The sequence below is a fragment of the Pinus tabuliformis genome, chromosome J (genome assembly GCF_031772625.1).
Source record: "Pinus tabuliformis cultivar Carrire ecotype Pingquan chromosome J, CPIR1, whole genome shotgun sequence".
NCBI classification, from domain to species: Eukaryota; Viridiplantae; Streptophyta; class Pinopsida; order Pinales; family Pinaceae; genus Pinus; species Pinus tabuliformis.
This window is the reverse complement of record NC_142295.1, coordinates 312,932,072-312,938,410: the sequence shown is the minus strand read 5'-3', so window position 1 is coordinate 312,938,410 and position 6,339 is coordinate 312,932,072.

The window sequence follows — 6,339 nt, the reverse complement described above, 5'->3', positions numbered from 1 at the left end:
CCGTGTCTTTATCTTCTAGTAACTACCTTTGTTTGCTCTAACTCTTGTTCAGCGTGATCAACTCCTTTTGCCCTCTTTCCATACTGTTTTGTAAGCTTATTACCTTCTCTTTGAGAACCTTGTTTTCCCTTTCAAGTTTCTGATTGGTTTCCAAAATTTCTTTTAATTTGAGATCTTCATGTTGCCCCTTTAACTCAATATACTCAATTCTTTTTTTCATGCTCATGAGTTCGCTTACATAGAGCTTTGACGACCACAACAGTGGAGTGGTTGTGGGGTTGTATGTGTCCTTACCTTTCTCTTCTCTGTTTGCTAGAATAACTTCACTTTCACTTTTCTTTGGCCTAGGTTCATCATGTTTTGATATGACCTCTTTATTTTTGCTAATATCCACATCTTGATTTTCTTGCTGTTCTACTAAAAAATTCATTTTGGCAATGACAATTGTATTATTTTTAGTTGTTTTTGGAAATGTCCAAGTGAGTTTCTTTTATCTATGACTGTCTCATCCTTTTGGCCTGCTTGTGCTGTAAAATCCCCTTGTACTGCTTTGCATTCACAAAGATCAATCTCTCATTTATGCCAAATGCATTGGCTTGAGACAACTCTGGGAGATAGGGATTCCATTTCCCACTTATATTCTCTGTAATAGTTTTGGAATAGGGCTCCCTAACTCCTCCTAAGATTTGGATATTATGACTCCAAGGTGTGCCCGAATCTTCCTATAGAAGCCTCCTTAGTAGTGAACTCATTATTTTCATTTGATAACCACCTACCACATACCACCTATTTGAAGTGTTTTTTCATAGCTCTATGTTTCTTGGGTATTTAGTTTCCACCAAACCTTGTGTTTTTTCTACATTGGCCCCCCCTATCCCCATGCCAGGTTATCTTAACAATTTCCTTTTTGGTTGCAAGTGGTTAAAGAGAGTTTTGAGGGACCCAAGTTTGAAAGGTTTTTGTTTTTTTTTACCAGTTTGAAACACAAGTAATGTATAGCACAAAATAATCTAAACGGAGAGATTTGGGTCTGACCTGTGCTTCCCGATGGACATTTTGTTTGTCCATTGTTTGGAACTCCAGGGATGTTGTCTAAACCACTGCCTAACTGCTGCTTGAAAACCAAGGAACGTTCCTTCGAAATATTGTTGCCTCCCTGAACCTATCGTTGTCTCAACTTGAATGTTGTGTGTGTCCCACTTGAATGATGTGCCTATCCCACTTGCATGTGCCTGTCTCGACAAAGGAAAACGGATCCTGTGCTTCCCACCTAGAGATTGGCCTCGAGCATTCAACTAACTAACTAACCTCAGAAATCTTGCGAAGAAAGTAAGATGGAGGGAATAATAATTATGACTTACGTGAATCTTGAAGCAATGGATGCTTGTAAGGAAAGTATTTGGTCAAAGGCATCAAACAATATTTTTGATAGCTTATATTCCATGGTGATCAATGTGGTGATGTGAATTTGGTGGAGAGACAAGGGCACAATCCCCATGGTTATCTGGGGAATCGGCGAGTGGTACATAGTCTACCTTTTCTTATGTCTATAATGGTTTCGATAATGCACCAGTTACTGTCACTTCACCACCACCATGCATGATTTTTTGACCCTGTGCATAGGAACTGATGAGTTTTGGTATTCAATGTACACAGTTTCCAACAAACTATTAGACGGACATAGGACAGAGATAGTACGCCAATGTGAAATGTGAAATAGAGATGTTGTTGTTGTGGGCCAAATGAGACCATGCGTTGTGGAGCATAGATAGGAGGCAAAGTGTGCATGCAAAAATGACAAGCAAAAGCATGCAATTCTATTTCCACCAACTTTGTAGAAGAAATTTACCAGAAGACTGCTCAGAAATGCATCCAAGATGGGCATTATTGAAAATAAAATCATGTGACACTATTTCCTTATGTATGTGGACCCTGATACATCTTATTCTAGAAATACACATACTACACACTCCCACTTTCCTCAAATATGGCACTGATCACATCATAACACTTCATATGCAAGTTTAGGCCATGTAGGCACTGATGGACTGTTACTCAAATTTGAGTGTTCATTTTGCTCATCGGTTCTAGGTATAAGGTGAACAGGGAGAGCCAAAGGGTATATGGAATTGGTATGTGCAGGAAAAAAGATATAGGTACAGGGATCAAAGGATGACAACAAGCAATCGAATTTAAACTAAGGTACTCTCTTTTGTTCCATTTGATGAATTTGTGGTCAAATTGTGATCTTATTACGTTACGTTTGATGAATTTGTGGCTAGTAAATTTGGAATTGGATTTGTTGTGAAACTTTAGAACTGGATTTGTTATGATCGTTTCCTTCTAGATGGAAGCAAGAGTGTGAAGTGGGTAACGAGTTCAATTCTTCCCACTGTAACAACAAAATCATTGGAGCCTGCTACTTTCACAAAGGATATGAAGCTGAGAATGGTGATATTGACAAAATGGAAAATTTCAGATCCGCTCGAGATACCGAGGGCCATGGTACACATACTTCATCTACCATGGTCGGGTTGGAGGTGCCTAGAGGCATCACAACAAAAGCTAGATTAGTCGTTTACAAGGTTTGTTGGGTAAAGGATTGTGTCAACTCCAACCTATTTGCAGGGATGGATAAGGCAATCTCGAGCAAAGTGGAAATTATATATATATATAGTAATAATCCCATTCTTTATTACAAATATTCTTTAGCAATCAAAGCTCTTGGATCCATTGAGAATGGTATTTTTTCTTGTGTTTTGTTGGCCCAATAACATGGAAGATTTGTCAGTCGATTGACATGTGTTATGGATGGTGAACGGATAGCAAAAATTCTAGCGAATTTAGTTCCATATGTCAGATTTTGATTGGAGCAAGGAACAAGAAAATGAAGTTTTATGAAGCTCCACAATTGGTTGGGATGAACAGTGTTTGTCCACCCCAACCCCGCAGAGAAACACCTATCAACATAAATATAAGAGTTCTATTTACACAGCAAAAATAAATATTAAAAAAGGAAATTTATCCTTAGCATCGAGATTATAAAAAAGATTGAAGTAAAATTCAATAGTAATCAAATTTAATTCAAAAAATAAAATATATAAAAAGGAAAAGAAAGCAACTAAAGGAAATGTATGTATACAAAAGGGAAGTATACACATTAAGAATTAGTTTGAAAATAATCTAACTAAACTAAAGATAAAATAGATATAAAGATCTAGGATTGAACTTCACCAACAATCTATTGTGAAATTATGGAAAAGTTGGTCCTCTTAACATTTAAAAGTTTAGAGAAGTAGGTAACACATTAAAATGAATATGCAGTTTGAGTAGAACCTATTCTAGAGAATGAGATAGAGAAAGATTCTGAAAAATATAGAGACATATAGAAAAGTGGGTTTTCTCATGTTTTAAAAAATAAATAACAAAAATATACAAAATAAATGGCAATATATGATAATAAAAAGAAATACATTTAACTAGACAATGAACTTAAGTATGGAGAGAATACAGGAGAGAAATTATATTATAGTAAAGTTAATTCTCATGCAATGGGTACATAGAATAAATATTTTCCTAAAAAGTCTCAAGTTTTACACACTCTCTCATTTGGTACAATGGATTTACTAAAGTAAACTCAAAGGTTTACTTCATGTAAATGTCAACAAGAATACACAAGTAACTCCAACTATGTATTTTAATAGAATTTTTCATTATATTTATATATACATCATTGCATGTCCTAAATGACTACAATAAATGTATATATATAATTAATAGGTGATAGTTTGTATCCTTGGCAAGGACATGACTAATCATAATTAGTATAGATTCATTATTTCATAATAATTGTCTTGCTATTACATGTATAATAATATTTAATACATAATGATTAATACTTTATAACTCTAGTTGTAATATACCCAAGGTATATTGTAAGCCTGCTCTATTTCAAAATGTGTTGTCCTAAAAAAAAAATCTAAAAATATGATCCATCTTCTTGTAGCTTTGTTTACTTGATAAGGTTTGATGACATAAGGCGATGAGACTTTCAAAGCCTTGAGCAATATTGTCTCATAGAAAAATGTTCAATCCATCCAAGGTGGATTATTTAGTACTTTTTGATGTTAAGATTTTGAATTCGCTCTTCTTTGTAGTCGATTTTAAGGCACATAGTTCCTTGGATGCTTTGATATGTAATCACACCAATGATTCTGGGCAAGTACCTTGGGGTATGAGTATTTTGATTCCTTCACACTACAAATTCGATGATTTGGGTATCGATATGGTGCCCTAATAAGTTTATCCTAGTTAATTTGTGGCTTAATAATGCCATGATTTACTTGAGTCATCATGATGACATCTAATATATTTGTATTTATTGGTGTGTCAACATCCTTTGATTGAAATTCAACTTCATTAGCGGTGATCAATGATATGTCAACCATTGTTAAATTCGTAGATGTTGCTTCATCACATAATTGTTTCTTGAGCCCAAATTTCAAAAAAAATTGTTGATCATTGAGACTAATCAAAATCACAAAGACAATATTCGAGGGAAAAGTCTTCCCCCCTCATTTTTATAGAGGTGATCCTTTTGTTTAAATAATGAAAATAAATACAAAAATAAAAATAAAAATGCCTATGTGTTGATGGCTCGAAAATCGCTGCAACAACAATGGGGGATAACCACTTGGTCTGGACCTTAAAGCAACTCCTTTTCCGTTTGGTGTGTTGGCTCCGACTGGTTTAACTAAGTCCGGTTACCTTCTCCCTATCGTTATTGGTTTATTATGTATCTTTAACTACCAATAGACAGGGATATCAGATCACTTCTTCTTGCTGATCAGGCAAGAGAATGACCCTTAAGCTGATTTGGGTTCAGCCAAGCCACAACTAAAATTTTGTGTTTTTGAGAAAAGGACTTAAAAGAATGTAGAAATTACTCTAAATGCAAGCTTATTCTATAATGCAAGCAAAATAAACTAATCTTAATTCTATCTTAATTAGGCAGATATAGATCTAACCCAACCAAGAGCAAGATATTTAAAATATTGAGATTTAAATATGTCTTGTTTATAATGAATATCAAGTTAATGAAGTAGTTTAATTAGCTGACATTATGGATACCAAAACACATCCTGTTGAGACCTCCTAACTGAAATAATGAACCAACAACACTCAGGAAGTAGTTCACAAAATGATATTGATCATTTAATTAGTAACTTGAATTATTAAATAATAATATGCGGAAGAAGTTCACAACATATCATTATTTATTAAACCAGTATTAAAAGACAGATTTATGAATAAATAGTTACTTAGAAATCAGAATTCAGCCCATAAGAGTAGAGATAATAATAACATAAAATAGAGACAAATTACCCATACCGAAAAAAGTGCACAAATATGAAAGTAAATTGAGACATTCATGTCATCAAAAATGAAACCAGCATTTAAAATAATAGTATTCGAAATACCAATTTATTGAATCCATTTCTCCAGCTCCGGTCTCTAATAGTCCTTTACAATGCCTGAGCTTTTGCTTTCAAAACCAGAGCTACAATAGTGCAAACTCTATTCATTATACATAACTCAGAATGTAGAAGAAAAACCTCAATAATCCCCAGATCTGAGATTCCACTCCTCCCACATACAACTCTAAATCCTTATTACAAAAGTGCTTTTAGAATTCTAGAAATGCAGAGGAGAGCAGCCCTTATTACATTTTGCAATCTACTATTTATAAAATTTGCAAAGGAATTCTTGAGAGGAAAGTTTGTTGAAGAGAAATCTGCCCAATCCAATTTTATTTGCTTAAAAATTCCAATCTTTAATTGTTGGAGCATTCTCATTGATTGGGATCCTTTTCTCCATATCTCTTCTGCTGTTTTCCTGTAAAAAAAATCAAAAATGAATTAAGATGCAACAATAAAATCAAAATATCATTTCTGGCATTAAAACAAATCCAATCAAATACAATTAATTAAATAATTGAGAATAAAATATAAGTTTTCTATTGATGTCTGCGATGATTTAATTGGTCAAGGATATTATTGACGAATAGATCTGTATTGAGAAGATGCTTGGACAAATGAAAATGCAAAAAATAAAACTCAGAAAATTGATTTTGTTTTAGAAATTTGCAACTTGATTTTCTATCTGACTTTTTACCCAATAAATGACCAAATTTGTTAGTGAAATACCCCCAGAAATGTTCTCCTTGATTTTATCTTTCCAATGAACTATCCTGGGCTTCATTTGGCCAAGTAAAACTCAATCTATAGACCTCCAAAGTAGATGAATTAATTCTGACACAATTCTGGAATTTCTGTTGCT